This window comes from Trachypithecus francoisi, unplaced genomic scaffold, assembly GCF_009764315.1.
Source record: "Trachypithecus francoisi isolate TF-2019V2 unplaced genomic scaffold, Tfra_2.0 Lachesis_group20, whole genome shotgun sequence".
Taxonomy (NCBI): Eukaryota; Metazoa; Chordata; class Mammalia; order Primates; family Cercopithecidae; genus Trachypithecus; species Trachypithecus francoisi.
The window spans coordinates 19,348,982-19,364,683 of record NW_022681466.1 but is presented as its reverse complement, the minus strand read 5'-3'; positions in this window follow the sequence as shown (position 1 = coordinate 19,364,683).

The following is a 15,702-nucleotide window of genomic DNA, read 5'->3' as shown; positions in this document are numbered from 1 at the left end:
AAGCACCCAATAAATGCCTGAGTCACTTGCTTCCCTTCATTCAAACCCCCTGGCTGAGAATTCACACCTCCCATGAAGCAAGTAAATCACTTCCTTAATCAAGTTAAGTAGAAGAGATTGGAAAAGTCACTAAAAACATCTAATTAATTGTCATCCTGATACTTTAATGGAATTGAGCTTTGTATATAATTAAAGCAAGCAAGCAAGTAAATGCAAAAATAAAAAATTGGAATGTACTTGTCTTATTTTAGAGGCTTATTTGTTGTTGCTGTTGTTCTGAAAGCCAGTCACTTAAAAAAATTTTTTTTGAGCTTTTAGAAACCAGTGGCTTTTTTACTTTTGAATTTAAATTTTTTTACACACAACTTTCTTCTAAAATAAGGTCAGATCACATTATTTCTCTCTTATGAACAATATACTTTAAAATAATACATTGTGTTTGATTTTATCTCAGTTATATCACAGAAATAAAAATTGAGATAAAATGGGATCTACTTTATGTATTTTATGATATATGTGTGGACAGCTCTTACATTTTTATCCATTCATGTATTCATCAGCCAATACTGAGTACTCACCACCAGTAACTGGACTGGTAGCAAGAAGACCTTGCTAACTTATTAGAGTTATAAATTACTTTGTTAATAGATGTCACAACTAAACTCTGTAGCAGAGAATAACTTTTTATAAACACATGAACTATGTTCTTTACACATATATTCAAAGATGAATTGCTTTTTGTGTTGATTAATGGGGTAGGAGGAGGTTGTTAGATTAAAGTCATTGGAAAATTATACTATTTAAATTACACAAGTTTTATAGTAAGTTGGTCTCAGCCAAGAGTTTCATATGCTAACACATGATCAAGGTGTGTAGAAGCATTATTTATTTATTTATTTATTTTTGAGACGGAGTCTCTATCTGTCACCCAGGCTGGAGTGCAGTGGCTGTGATCTCGGCTCACTGCAAGCTCCGCCTCCTGGGTTTATGCCATTCTCCTACCTCAGCCTCCTGAGTAGCTGGGATTACAGGTGCCCACCACCACGCCCAGCTAATTTTTTTGTATTTTCAGTAAAGATGGGGTTTCACCATGTTAGCCAGGATGGTCTCGATCTCTTGACCTCGTGATCTGCCCACCTTGGCCTCCCAAAGTGCTGGGATTACAGGCGTGAGCCACCGTGCCTGGCCAGAAGCATGATTAAATCAATAGTTAGCTTTATAATTAGAAAAGAACATAAGTGTGGTTGTTAAACAGGATGATATTTGTTCTCTTTTGTAGGACAATTCTTCCTTATGGCTGGACCTAGTTATGTTTATATCAAAGAGTTAAAAATCCCATTTTTAATTGTTTTCAATTTTATTTTTATTTTGTGACAGGGTCTCACTGTGTTACCCAGGCTGGAATGCCGTGACACAATCACAGCTCACTGCAGCCTTGACCTCCCAGGCTCAAGTGATCCTCCTGCTTCAGCCTCCCAAGTAGCTGGGACTATAGGCATGCACACCATGCCTAGATAATTTTTATTTTTATTTTATTTTTATTATTTTTATTATTTTTTGACAGAAATGGGATTCTACTATGTTGCCCAGGCTGGACTCAAACTCCTGAGTTCAAGTGATTCTCCCACCCCACCCTCCCAAAATGATGAGATTACAGGTGTCAGCCCATGTGTCCAGCCAATTTTTTTGAGACAGAGTCTGGCTCTGTCACCAGGCTGGAGTGCAGTGGTGCAATCTCGGCTCACTGCAAGCTCCACCTTCTGGGTTCACTCGATTCCCCTGCCTCAGCCTCCCGAGTAACTGGGATTACAGGAGGGCACCATCACGCTCAGCTGATTTTTGTATTTTTAGTAGAGACAGGGTTTCACCATGTTGACCACCCTGGTCTGGATCTCTTGACCTCATAATCTGCCCACCTCAGCCTCCCAAAGTGCTGGCATTACAGGTGTGAGCCACTGCACCGGCCCAGCAATTTTTTTTTTTTTTTTTTTTTGAGAAATAACTGTCTATTTCTTATTCCAGAAATTGCTGGCTAGTTTTGATAAGTTTTTGAGGTTTTAAATTTAAACTAAAATATGATACAATAGTGTTGTTATTATGAGGTATAGTCATTCAATCTACTAATTTGTTGGAGGAGAAAAAATTCTACTTGAAAGGTTCCCACCTGTTTATGTAAGGGCAAGAGAATTTGCTGGCTTCTCTATGTCACTGAGTTTTGTATTTCGTAGATTATTTGATCTTATAATGTGACCACGGGAAATCAAGTGAGTTTTTCACAGCAATTCATTTTTCTGAGTTATATCTCGAGGACTGAATAAAGATCCTATTGACCCTTGTTCATACACAAAGTCATGAATTTAGAGCCCCTGATATTTCAGGCTGTTGAGTGACTGCATCTGTAAATAAATACTTATTAGATCCCATCTTCCTTGTAGCTAGTAGAAGGGACATTTTGACCTCTGAGACACTCTACTGAGAGTGTTAATGATTAATATTAAGTATGGCCAGTAGTTGGGAAGACTATTATAAGCACTACAGTTTTCAGAGGACTTTCAACTTTTTTTTCTTTTTTTTCTACCCTGACCAAGCTATTGCAGTCACATATGATAGACGTAGAACCTACAGTCTGTGGAGTGGTGTCTTGTTCAGAGAGGGAGAAGGAGGGTGGAAGTATAGGTGAAGGAAGTTGGAAGTTTGGCCCTGAGTTATTTGTTGAAGTGAGGAGACGGGTACGAGGAGGTTGATATATAGTAAACTTACATCATTGTATTTGGCACAGTTAATCTGTCATATTTAGGTTTTTGTTTGTACTTATTTGGTAATTCTCAGCTGTGTTTTGATGAGTTGGGTGGATTTGTTTATTGTCTCATAGTGGCTATAGAATGATTGGATGAAGAATATAAATATAAATTCTTTTAGAAAATAAAATATACTTGAAAATTGGAGTAAGTACCAAGCAGATCTGAAATACAAACCAGAGGAAATAAATAATGACATTAAAATTACAAGTTCAGTGGATGAGTCCAGGAACAGATTAAACCAGGATTATTGAACAAAATGTAGCTCTGAGGAAATTTTCCAGAATGCAACTAAGTGACGAAGGAGGAAGTCAAGAGGCATGAGGGCTAGAATTAGAAGGTCTAAATATGTCTAATCAGAGTTCCAGGAGAAGACACGAGAGAATAAGAAAACATTCAACAAAATAAAAAGTGAGAATTTTATAGAATTGTTAAAAAAAAAAAACAAAAAACCCAAGTTCGCAGATTAAGGAGACCTAATGAATTTCAGGCAAAAGGAATAAAAATAAATCACTACACACATTGAAGCAGAAAACCAGATAATTACAAGCAGATAGAAAATAAATCACCAGCAAAGGAATGGTGGTTAGACTGATGGCTGACTCCTCAAAAGCAACAATGGACACTGGAAATGGAATAGAATCTTCAATGTGCTGGGAGGAAATAACTGCCATTCCAGAATTTTCTGACTCGGTAACATATTTGAAAGAGGATAAAATAAAGCCATTTTCAAGATTTAAAAAACTGAATTTGCCTTCAACTTCTAAGTTTTCACTAAGAGCAATCTGAGAGAATGTATTTTAAGCAGAAGGAAGATGATTCCAGATGAAAGTTCTGACATGCATGAAAGAATAAAAATAATAAACAAATAAGGTGCTAAGCATGTGACCAAATGTAAATGTAAAGACAAAATATTGGCTATAAAATAATATATCTATTGAGAAGAAAAAACAATATGGAATTAAAGTAGATGGGAGCTGCAAGGGGATGAATGGAGTTAAATTGTTCTAAAGTGTGCAACTGTTTAGGAAAACAGCAAACATACAGATTAACGTTAGATATTAACAGGTTAAGAATACATATTACATTTTCCACACGTGGACACATGGTGGGGAACAACACACACTGGGCACCTGTGGTTGGGGGGAAAGCATCAGGAAGAATAGCTAATGGACGCTGGGCTTAATACCTGGGTGTTGGCCGGGCGCGGTGGCTCACGCCTGTAATCCCAGCACTTTGGGAGGCCGAGGCAGGCGGATCACAAGGTCAGGAGATCGAGACCACAGTGAAACCCCGTCTCTACTAAAAATACAAAAAAAAAAATTAGCCGGGCGCGGTGGCGGGCGCCTATAGTCCCAGCTACTCAGGAGGCTGAGGCAGGAGAATGGCGGGAACCCAGGAGGCGGAGCTTGCAGTGAGCTGAGATCCGGCCACTGTACTCCAGCCTGGGCGGCAGAGCGAGACTCCGTCTCAAAAAAAAAAAAAAAAAAAAAAAAAAAAAAATACCTGGGTGTTGGAATGATCTGTGTGGTAAACCACCATGGCACACGTTTACCTATGTAACAAACCTGCACACCCTGCACATGTACCCCTGAACTTAAAAGTTGAAGAAAAAAAAAGAATGCATATTATGTTTTCTAATTTTATGGTTTTGCCTTTCACATGATGGCTGTTACATTGATCTGGAAATAAGCCAGTGAATTAGCACAAAGAGCTCAGAAACAGATCTGTTGCATATAGAAACTCAATTTTGTCCTGCTTGGGCAGTATAAATCAACGTGGAAAGAAATGGAGTATCCCACATTTAACAAATGGAAATTGTATTTCTGTTCTAAGGCAAAATTTACCTAAAATATATGAAAATGAATTCCAGATTCATTAAAGATAAAAATGTGAAAAGTTAAAAACTATACAACATGTAGAAGAAAACACAGAATAACATCTCTAGGAATTAGAGTAAAGGAGTATTTCTAACAAGACACAGAAAGTGAAAACTGTGAAGTACAAAATTGATACCGATTTAGCAATTTTTATTCATTAAAATATACCATAATTACAATGAAAAAAACCTCAAACAGGGAGCAGATATTTAGAAATCGTGTAACTGTCAAGAAATTAGTTTCCAGAATATGGAAAATCCCTACAAATCAGTAAGAAAAAGAAAAACATCCCAGTGAGAAAGTGGGCAAAATATGAATAGATTTGCAGAAACGAGCAAAGCTGAATGGCCCATTCCACATCTGCCAATTGGAAAAAGTTAAAAAGTTGGACGATAGCAAGTATGACTGAGGGGAATTCCAATCCATTGATGTTAGCTGTATAAATAGGTACAATCACTTTGTAAAATAGTTTGAGATTATGTTAGAAGGCTAAATATTCACATAGCCATCACTCAGCAAACCATTCCTAGGTGTTCACTTCAGAGAAACTCTTATAAGTATTGAATGATAGACATGTACAAGAATATTCACAGAACCATTGTTCATATTAATAACACACACACGTACTAACATACACACACAAGAAACAGAAAACTGGAAACAACTCAAATGTTAATAGTAGAATGAATAAATGCATTCATACATGTTCATACAGTGGCATGCTATGCAACAGTTAAAAATAGATAAATTAGCTGGGTGCGGTGGCTCATGCCTGTAATCGCACACTTTGGGAGCCTGAGTTGGATAGATCACTTGAGGCCAGGAGTTTGAGACCAGCCTGGCCAATATGGTGAAACCCCGTCTCTACTAAAAATACAAAAATTAGCTGGGCATAGTGGTGGGCGCCTGTGATCCCAGCTATTCGGGAAGCTGAGGTAGGAGAATCACTTGAACCCAGGAGGTGCAGGTTGCAGTGAGCCAAGATCGTGCCACTGCACTCCAACCTGGGCAACAGAGCCAGGCTCTGCCTTAAAAAAAAAAAAAAAAATATTACATTATTGACATGGATAAATATTAAAAAACATAATGCTGAAAGAAGACAACAGAATCCATCCAGATTTTATTGATATGTAGTATAAAAACAGGCAAAATGAAATAATGTATGCTTAAGAGATACACATACAGATAATGTAGATTGCAAATGGTGGTCACAGATTCCTCCTGTCTCTGGATGCATACTCCTTTGCAAGTCCTTTCAGGATTTGAGGGGCATCTAGACCATTTCCATCTGTTGAAGCTCCTGGTATATTAAACAATTGAAAAATATTTAAAGTGTTTATATTTCCTTTACATTGCCATTTGCAACACAAAATCTCCTAATACAATAAACCTGTACCAATAACAAGATTTATTTTAAAAATGCTAACTTATTTTAGTGTACTATAGGCTACGTGGTCCGGTGTGAGGGCATAGTTTTAACTGATGAAATGGATATCTTAATTGTGATCCTCCTGCATCGGCTTACCAAAATATTGGGATTACAAGCATGAGCCAGTGTGCCCAGCCAAGATGGGTATAATCTTTTCATCCTGGAGGGGACGTCTGAAACCAGATAGGGCTGCATTCGGATTCAACATCCTAAATCTCTGACTGGGAAACCACAGGCTCGATGGTCCTCTTCACCCCTGCTAGTGGCTCCATATCTGTGTTATTTTGCCAATATCCCGTGTTATGCCAAGGACAAATGAGTACTTCTTTTACACAAGCTTGACTAAGAGAGAGCCCAACTGAATTCCTCCCAAAACAGAGGAATAATTTGTCATCAAGACAAATTCTAGTTCTTACCCCTGGAATCATAGTAAAGAAGTTATTGACAATTTAAAAATAGTATTAGCACCTGTTTCTAGCCATCAATGTTGTTCATCAATGTTGAGGTCCAGTCTCAAACACCTGCCTAAAAATGCAAATCTGATTATGTCACTGATGTGAAAAACCGACAGTGGTATGTAGTCAAGTCCAATATACAACTCTCCAAGATCTAGCCCCTGCCTACCTTTCTAGACTCTCTGGCCATCCCTCCATGCCTCAGATGGCACAGTCCAGTAACACACACCACCGATTCCTCCATTCCATGCTTTTGTATACTGCGTCCCCTTCTCTTCTTCTGCATGTCATTTCTTCCAGGAAGCCATCCCTGTGCTCTCAAATTCCTTCCCTCCAGGATGGCCAGCTGTTCTGGTTTGCTCAGGATACAGAGCTTTCTGCAATGTGAGACTTTCAGAGTTAAAACTGGGATAGTCAGTCCCAGGACAGTTGGTCACCCTGTTCATCTCTCCTGTGCACGTCTCTCTCTCTTGGGTACAGTGTGTGCATGCGCTTTGGCCCTGATTCCTTTGTGGAATGAATGAGTGTGGGACATGGGGAATAGGATGAGATGAGAATGACTGGGTGGTGATAGTGGTGCCCCATGGCAAGGGGGACACTGGGACAGGACTGGGAGATGGTTTGGGAGATGGTTTACTTAACATAATGACCTCCAGTTCCATCCATGTTGTTGCAAATGGCAGAATCTCATTGCAAAGGGGAATATGGTGTGTTTATTTGTGGAAATGCCAAGTCTGTGGCACTTGTGTCAGATTTAGGTGGAGGAGACCTGGATGAAGAGGAAGACTGTTGAGTATTCTGATTTGGAGACCAGGCTGGGGGTGCATAATAAGGTATTAGTAAGGTATATAGGAAAGGTTTTCTCCAGTCTTGTTGATTTTTTTTTTTTTTTTTGAGACAGAATCTTGCTCTGTTGCCCAGGCCAGAGTGCAATGGTGTGATCTTGGCCCACTGCAAGCTCCACCTCCTGGGTTCAAGAGATTCTCCTGCCTCAGCCTCCCGAGCAGCTAGGATTACAGGCACCTGCCACCATGCCCTGCTAAGTTTTTTTTTTTTTTTTGAAATGGAGTTTCGCTCTTGTTGCCCAGGCTGGAGGGCAATGGTGCAATCTCGGCTCACTGCAACCTCTGCCTCTCAGGTTCAAGCGATTCTCCTACCTCAGCCTCCTGAGTAGCTGGGATTACAGGCATGCATCACCACACCCGGCTAATTTTTTGTATATTTAGTAGAGACAGGGTTTCTCCATGTTGGTCAGGCTGATCTCAAACTCCTGACCTCAGGTGATCTGCCCACCTCAGCCTCCGAAAGTGCTGGGATTATAGGCGTGAGCCACCGCACCCAGCCTAATTTTTGTATTTTTTAGTAGAGACAGGGTTTCACCATGTTGGTCAGTCTCGAACTCCTGACCTCAAGTAATCCACCCACCTCGGCCTCCCAAAGTGCTGGTATTACAGGCATGAGCCACCGCACCTGGCCTAATTTTTATTTTTTAGTAGAGACAGGGTTTCACCATGTTGGTCAGTCTCGAACTCCTGACCTCAAGTGATCCACCCACCTCGGCCTCCCAAAGTGCTGGTATTACAGGCGTGAGCCACCGTGCCCAGTGCCGGTCTTGTTGATTCTTATGTTTATCCCTCATACATAAATTACCACCATGATTCTAGTTCACTCAGTGTTCCAAAACTCCAGAGTCAAATCTGCACAGACAGACCACGGGAAGCAGCGTCTCCTGGGAGAGGCCGCCATCTTGCATAGCCTTGCTGCTGCCTGGAGGCTTCCTCTCCCTGCACTGCTGCCTGGTCACATCATTGAGCGTCTCATTCATTGTGATAACCTAAGACTGTAGAATTTATGGTGCTTGGGTGCAATTTGTGAAAGCTCTAGAAAATATTGCCTAGCTATAGGCTATAATATTGTTAGCTAACTAAATGGTAATAACCAGTTAGCATCAAACTTTTTTAGACTATATTTTAAGGGAGAAATCATCAGTGATTTAATTTTCTGTTATGCTTTTATGTTATCTGAACAACCCAAACTTACTATTTTTGAAAACAAGTAAGCAAGTGATACATCACTCACCATGTGTTTTTATTTCTCATGAGGCTTGTTTCTAAATACAAAGAACCATATAGGCTATCATATCTGAAAGAGCCCTTGAAAATCATGTAGGCCATCCTCATTTTACACATGAAAAAGCTGAGGCATACCCAGATTAATGACTTGCCTATAGCAACAGTACAAATATAGAAAGTTGAGATTAAGCTACATAATATTTGCTTTGCAAATTGATCTTTAGTCCTTTTGCATGACCCAGGAAAACTGTCTTGCCAGCAACACCCTGATGTATAAAGAAAACTCTCATCAATGAAATTACTGCTTGAAAGGCGAATAGAAGGTCTATACTCAACACATTTTTGTGTCTACCTGGGGCTAGAGACCTCCTCTTTCAATGTGGTCCTTCCCTTGCTACTAATCACACAAAATTGAAATAGGTGCTCTAAGATATGGCAGCGATCATTGGCTCCAGAATGCTCCTAGAGCAAGGCACGATGTATATGGATGCATCAGACTAGATGAAGAGATGTATTATTAATTAGTTTTTCAGAACACAAACAGCAGATGTGTTTACATTGCTGCTCAGTGGGGTATTTCATTGCTTTTTTATGTGCACACACTTAAATAAAAAGGGAAAAACAAACCATACAAGGCATCAGACTGGTTAAAAGAGAAGCTCCATATTGAACATTTGTTGCAACGTACAGGATGGAGCTTGAAATGGGGAAGGGATGGAAAGAGACAGGGAAAGAACACTTTTCCCAACACTTAATTTTGCAAGAAAGAGTTGTATTAATAAACAGGTTTCAGGAAAGCTGCCTGTAAAGATCAACATCTTCTGGGCCGGGCGTGGTGGCTCACACCTGTAATCCCAGCACTTTGGGAGGCCGAAGCGAGCTGATTGCTTGAGCTCAGGAGTTCAAAACCTGGGCAACATGGTGAAAACCCATCTTTACAAAATATACAAAATTTAGCCAGGCATGGTGGTGCATGTCTGTAGTCCCCAGCTACTCGGGAGGCTGAGGTGAGAGGATCCCTCGAGCCTGGGAAATTGAGGCTGCTGTGAGCTGTGATCACGCCACTGTACTCCAGCCTGGGCAACAGAGCAAGACACTGTCTCCAAACAAACAAACAAACAAACAAATAAGCACAAACAAACAAATGAACATTAACGTCTTCTGAGTCAGGCAGTTGGCAAAAGATGAAATGAAGTTTTGACAACTGTTTTTTAAAAACAGAAACGTATCTGGACAAATTAAACTATTTACGATTTGCTGAGTTCCTCCTGGGTGGTCAGACACTACTCTGGAGGAGCTTATGGTCTGGCAGAGGAAATGCTCACAAGGGCATGTATGAAAGGAGGAAGCAAGAGTTCCCAGAAAGTGCTGTGAAAAGTCAGGAGGAGGTGAGGCTGAAAGCTGAAGAAGCCAGGAAGGTTTCCTAGACGGGTGGCTTTCAGAGCAAGATGTGCAACCTCTCTCTAGGATCTGCAGTCCTAGTGCAGGTGGGGAAGAGCAGGGCACTTACTCAGCCGCAGACCTTTCCTGGAGGTGTGATCTGGGCTTGGATGGGAAGCGCCAGCATGTGAAAGGGTCCTGAGGCAGGGAAATGAGCAGAGCTGGGCTGGAAAGGAACTGGCGAGTAGAGAAGAGAGGAAAGGAGGCTAAAAAGGTCACATTCATTCCATCTCTTCGTGTCTTAACTCTGAAAGAGTCAGAGAACTCCAAAGAAAGTCTGCTCACATTTTAACGCGGGTGGTAAGGAAGATGAGGGGGTGTGGGATGTGGGCGCAGAACAGTGAGGAAACATCTTGCTCTGAAAGCCACCCCTCTAGGAAGCCTTCCCCGGTTTCTTCGGCTTTCAGCCTCACTTCCTCCTGATTTTTCCCAGCACTTCCCAGGGATTCTTGCTTGCTCCTTTCATATGGGCCCTTGTTAATATTTCTTCTGCCAGCCCCCAGGGAACTCTGAAAATAAATAACTGCAGGCTGGGTGCGGTGGCTCACACCTGTAAGCCGAGGTGGGAGGATCGCTTAAATCCATTTCAAGACCAGCCCTGGAAACATAGTGAGACTCCTTCTCTATAAAACATTAAAAAAAAAAAAAAAAAAAAAAAAGCAGAATGTAGTGGCAGGTGCTTGTAGTTCCAGCTACTTAGGAGGCTGAAGTGGGAGGATTGCTTGAGCCCAGAAGGTCGAGACTGCAGTGAGTGGTGACTGTGTCACTGAACTCCAGACTGGGGAACAGAGCAAGACCCTGTCTCTAAAAAATCAACAAAAAGAATTGCATGAGTCAGGTCAATCTGCAGGCTTAGGGGGCCAGGTGATGTGTTAATTGCATAGTTGGACAGCAGCATGTGATGAGGTAATCAGTCCGGGGAGAGTCCAGTTTGGGGTGTCAGAGGGTCAGGAGGAACAGCTCCACCGTCAGGAGCCCCATTTAACCTGATTTAGAAAAAGGGAAGGCAGAGAAGCATCAGTGTTGAAACAGGATTCCCTAGTGACCACAACCGCTGCAAACACTACAACTTTTTGTGGTTTAGGATTTTATTCCTGTAATATGTTTCTTAGTCTTATAAATCCGGGGCTTTACACCTTCCTGGAGACTTACTAGGTGTCAGTGGAGATGCGTTTTATTAATTGTGTTTTTTTTAAAGAATGAGTTGCTCCTATTTGGCTTTCACAATGCAACTAATATTTTTGATGCCTCGGGTTCTACAATGATTCTAGTTCTACGAAGGCCTCATTGTTGGGCGTTTTCTACTTTTTTAAGCAATGAAAAGGTAGAAAAGCCTGGAGCAATTTCTTATATGTTTGACACATATGTTGAGGGATATTAAATAATTGCTGCCCAGAGTAAAATATAACAGGTTTTTATGGCCAACCCTTATGTTGACAGAGTGGACTGTCTGGTAGCTATGTGTACTTTTTCAAAATAAATGCATCTCTGTGAAATGAGCTGTCAGGAGGACTACAGGTTCTGGAAGCATGGAGTAATTAAGGAGCAATCTATTGGTTCCAAGGAACTGACATTAATGTTGACACACGATGTTTGTAGGCAATTCGATCTATACCAATCATTCACTTTCTTCCCTACAGCAGGACTCATTTTGTTCCTAAGTCATTGGAGGCATTATTAGAGATTTATCTGGTGGCTTTTTAAAAGCACATTATTTACTACAGTGTGTGTGGAGCCACCATTTATATTCATTGATCATAATAAGTATGGCATTCAACCAGAATTTGGATTCAGGTTTTTAATATTTAATTTAGATTCTTTCCCTTGATTACACTGACATAGGGCCTTAGCATTGTTAAAACTGAAAAGCTATACCGCAAATTTGACTCTAGATGCAATGATCTATCAATCGAAGAGCAAAAATGGAAACCAGTTACTCTGGCTGGTCACAATCTTGTATTTAAATGACTGCTTTGGGCCTGGCATGGTGGCCCACGCCTAAAATCCCAGCACTTTGGGAGGCCAAGGCGGGTGAATCACCTGAGGTCAGGAGTTCAAGACCAGCCTGGCCAACATGGCGAAACTCTGTCTCTACTAAAAATACAAAAATCAGCTGGGCATGGTGATGGGCACCTGTAATCCAGTTGCTCAGGAGGCTGAGGCAGGAGAATCGCTTGAACTTGGGAGGCAGAGGTTGCAGTGAGCCAAGATTGTGCCAGGTCACTCCAGCCTGGACAAGAGTGAAATTCTGTCTCAAGAAAAAACAAAAACAAACAAACAAAAAAACCAAAAAAACCTGAGCTTTGTTATAATGATTATGATCATTTTGTCTTTGTCATTTTGTTTCTTAGTATCCCAGAAATTTTATCCAACCGACATTTTTGTTGCGGAAATGTGAATGAAATCTCTTCTGGTAGAACTGCAAGAAAGATTTTAATATGTTTTTTACAATTTTATTGACACAGACTTAGTAAGTAGCATAACGTCATCAGACCGATCTGATTCAACTTTTATGTCACAGAGTTGTGAGTTGTTGTGAGTTGTTTTTCAGTTCATGGACCCCTCAGGTTGAAGGTCACACAACCTGAGCATGCCCAGATGAACCAAGCGTGTAGGAACCTAAGTGTTTGGACTAAGGAGTGGGGACTGAATTAAGAAGCCAACACCCCATGGCAGGGTCGGGTCAGATCACACCTCCCAGCATCACCTCATTGCAAGTCAGATCATCCTCATTACCCTATGGTTATAAAACCTGACCTAGCCTCAAGGTCAGGGAGACAGATTTGAGTGTTTCCTTCAGTTTCCTTGTCAGTCTACTCACAATAAACCTTTCTCGCTGCCAAAACCCAGTGCTTTGGTGCTTGACGTTCCATTGCCTGAGGGCAAATGGACCTAGTTTGGTTTGGCGACAGTAGTTTGTGTGTTATTTTAAAACTTGGGTGTTTTAAAATTGTACTGAGATATTCATACACAGAGGTAATAATCCCTAAAGTAAAACTGTCATAAAAACTTTTTGGGATGGAACAGCTCTTTTTTTTTTGAAACAGAATCTCATACTTGTTGCCCAGGGTGGAGTGCAGTGGTGCGATCTAGGCTCACGACAACCTCCACCTCCCAAGTTCAAGCGATTCTCGTGCCTCAGCCTCCCGAGTAGCTGGACTCACAGGTGTGCACCATCATGCCCTGTTAATTTTTGTAGTTTTAGTAGAGACGGGGTTTCACCATATTGGCCAGGCTGGTCTTAAACTACTAACTTCAAGTGATCTGCCGGCCTTGGCCTCCCAAAGTGCTGGAATTACAGGCGTGAGCCACTGCACCCAGCCTGGAACAGCTCTTTTAATGAGAAAAGAATAAAGTCAATTAGGAAAAAAAAAAAAAAAGCTTCAAACCTGAGCCTGATTCAAACATTTTAAATCTGTCTTTTAAAGACCATTCCAAAACTTATGCTTTTATCATAAAACAATTCATTGGTAATTTATTTTGAATTATTCTTCTGTTTTTCTCCTTGTACGTGTATTTCCCCATTGTGTTACTCTGACATGCCCCATGTTAGTAACTGAACCGTTATTAACTATTGATCTATACCAATAATTCGTTTTGTTCCCTACTGCAGGACTCATTTTGTTCCTACGTCATGTGAGGCTTGATTAAAGATGTACCTAGTGGCTTTTTAAAAGCACACTTTTTACTACCATGTGCGTCTAGTCACAATTTATGTATGTGTATGTATGTGTGGGTATATATTACATATATGTGGTGAGTGTATATATACACATATATATTTATACATGTGTTCACAACATTCTGATATAAAGGATATATCAGATTTATATGTTCCTTGATTTAGAGAAAAAAGGTTGATGACTTATTTTTTCTGTTTTCTAATTTATTGGGAAATACTATATATGTACATTTAACAATAGACCAAGTGAAGAAAATGAAAGAATGCCTTCATCTTGGTGTGCGTATTCACACGCTATTGAAAACCACCCCACTTCCCTTTTTCCTGTTTGCTGCACTGATGATTCTGAGCACTCTGCTAATGTTATAGATACCCAGGATTGAAAACACAGACTTTGGAGATCTGGACTTGAATACTCTCTCTGCCACTTGCTTGGGCAAGGTTCTTAACCTCTCTGAGCCTCATTTTCCTCCTATGGAAAGTGGAAGACCGTCATAATGGCCAGCATGGTGGTGGTGTGAGGATTAAATGAAATGCCATATCTGAAGTGCAGGTACAGCACCTGGTATGTAGGAAGCACCCAGTGAGGTGTAGCTCTTACTAGCAGCCGTGATCATAGTTGAAGTGCTGTAATTGTAAACTTGGTGATGGTGGCAAGAAAAAGGCCACTAACATTCACCCTTCAATGTGCACGGAGCTAGTAGTGTTGTGTCATGGATGCTTATTGAGCCCATGCAGCTAATACAAGGTAAGCTGAAGAACAACCCAGAGGAAAATATAATTGAGAAAATACATGATTACTTTCAAACATTTACAGTGACCCAGAAGTATAAGTGGGAGGAGCCATGAATGATTTACATAGAGGATCCACATCTCAGATATTTATGGATTACTTAAGATAATAGACTCTGTACTGGGCATTGAGGACAGAAAGATACGTAAGACAAGGTCCTGTCTTCCAGTCTTTCCCACTTCTCTCTCTCTCTCTCTCTTTCTCTCTCTCTCTCTGTGTGTGTGTGTGTGTGTGTTTGTATTTGCGTCTGTGTATCTGTATTGGGGTGGTGAGAGCCAGAGAAGAAAACTTGATGGATGAGACCATAACAGATGAACTCACCTCCCTCGGTGATGTCCAGGGCTGGTTCCATGCTTTCGCCCCAAGGAGTTCATAATGAAATGGAGAGGATGGATAACTCAAGCTCCACCTGACCTCCTAGAAGAATGCTGTCCAGCAGTGAGCCACATAGGTAATTTTAAATTTTCTACTAGCCAAATTAAAAAGTAGAAACAGGTGAAATTAATTTTAAATACTATCCTTTGTTTAACTCAATATATCTAAAACATAGAATCAATATATAATTCTTAATGGGATATTTATTTTATTTTTTGAATTACATCTTTGAAAAGTGGTATGCATTTTACACTCAGATTTCATCTCTATTTAGACAAGCCACATTTCAAGGGCTCGATAGGTACCTGTGGTTAGTGTCTACCTTAAGTGACAGGGTAGTTCTAGAGCTCTGCTACTCAAAGTGTGGTTCTTGGCCTCACAGCCTCACAGCGTAGATATGCCCTATGTCCCTTCCACCCCTCCTAAATTGGAATTTGCATTTTAACAAGATCCATGGTGAGCGCTCAGAGTTTGGGAAGGGCTGTCTGATGACTTAAAAATCTCATTTGAGGAAACTATACACCCTCCCTTCTAGTCATATTTTGCAGTACATTTCCTTATCGTAGATTAGGTAAACCATCTTTTCATAGTCGGACCAAAGGTAGAGTTCAGTTTAGCCCTTGTTGGAACCAGTGGGATATAGTTGGGTTTTTCTCAGTCGGAAGGTTGAGCTATTTGGCAGAAAATGAAGGAAAGACAGGACAAAGAAGAGATATGAGTGTATATTCAACCACAGAACAAATGACATCACCATTCTCATCGGAGCTCTTCTTTTCTG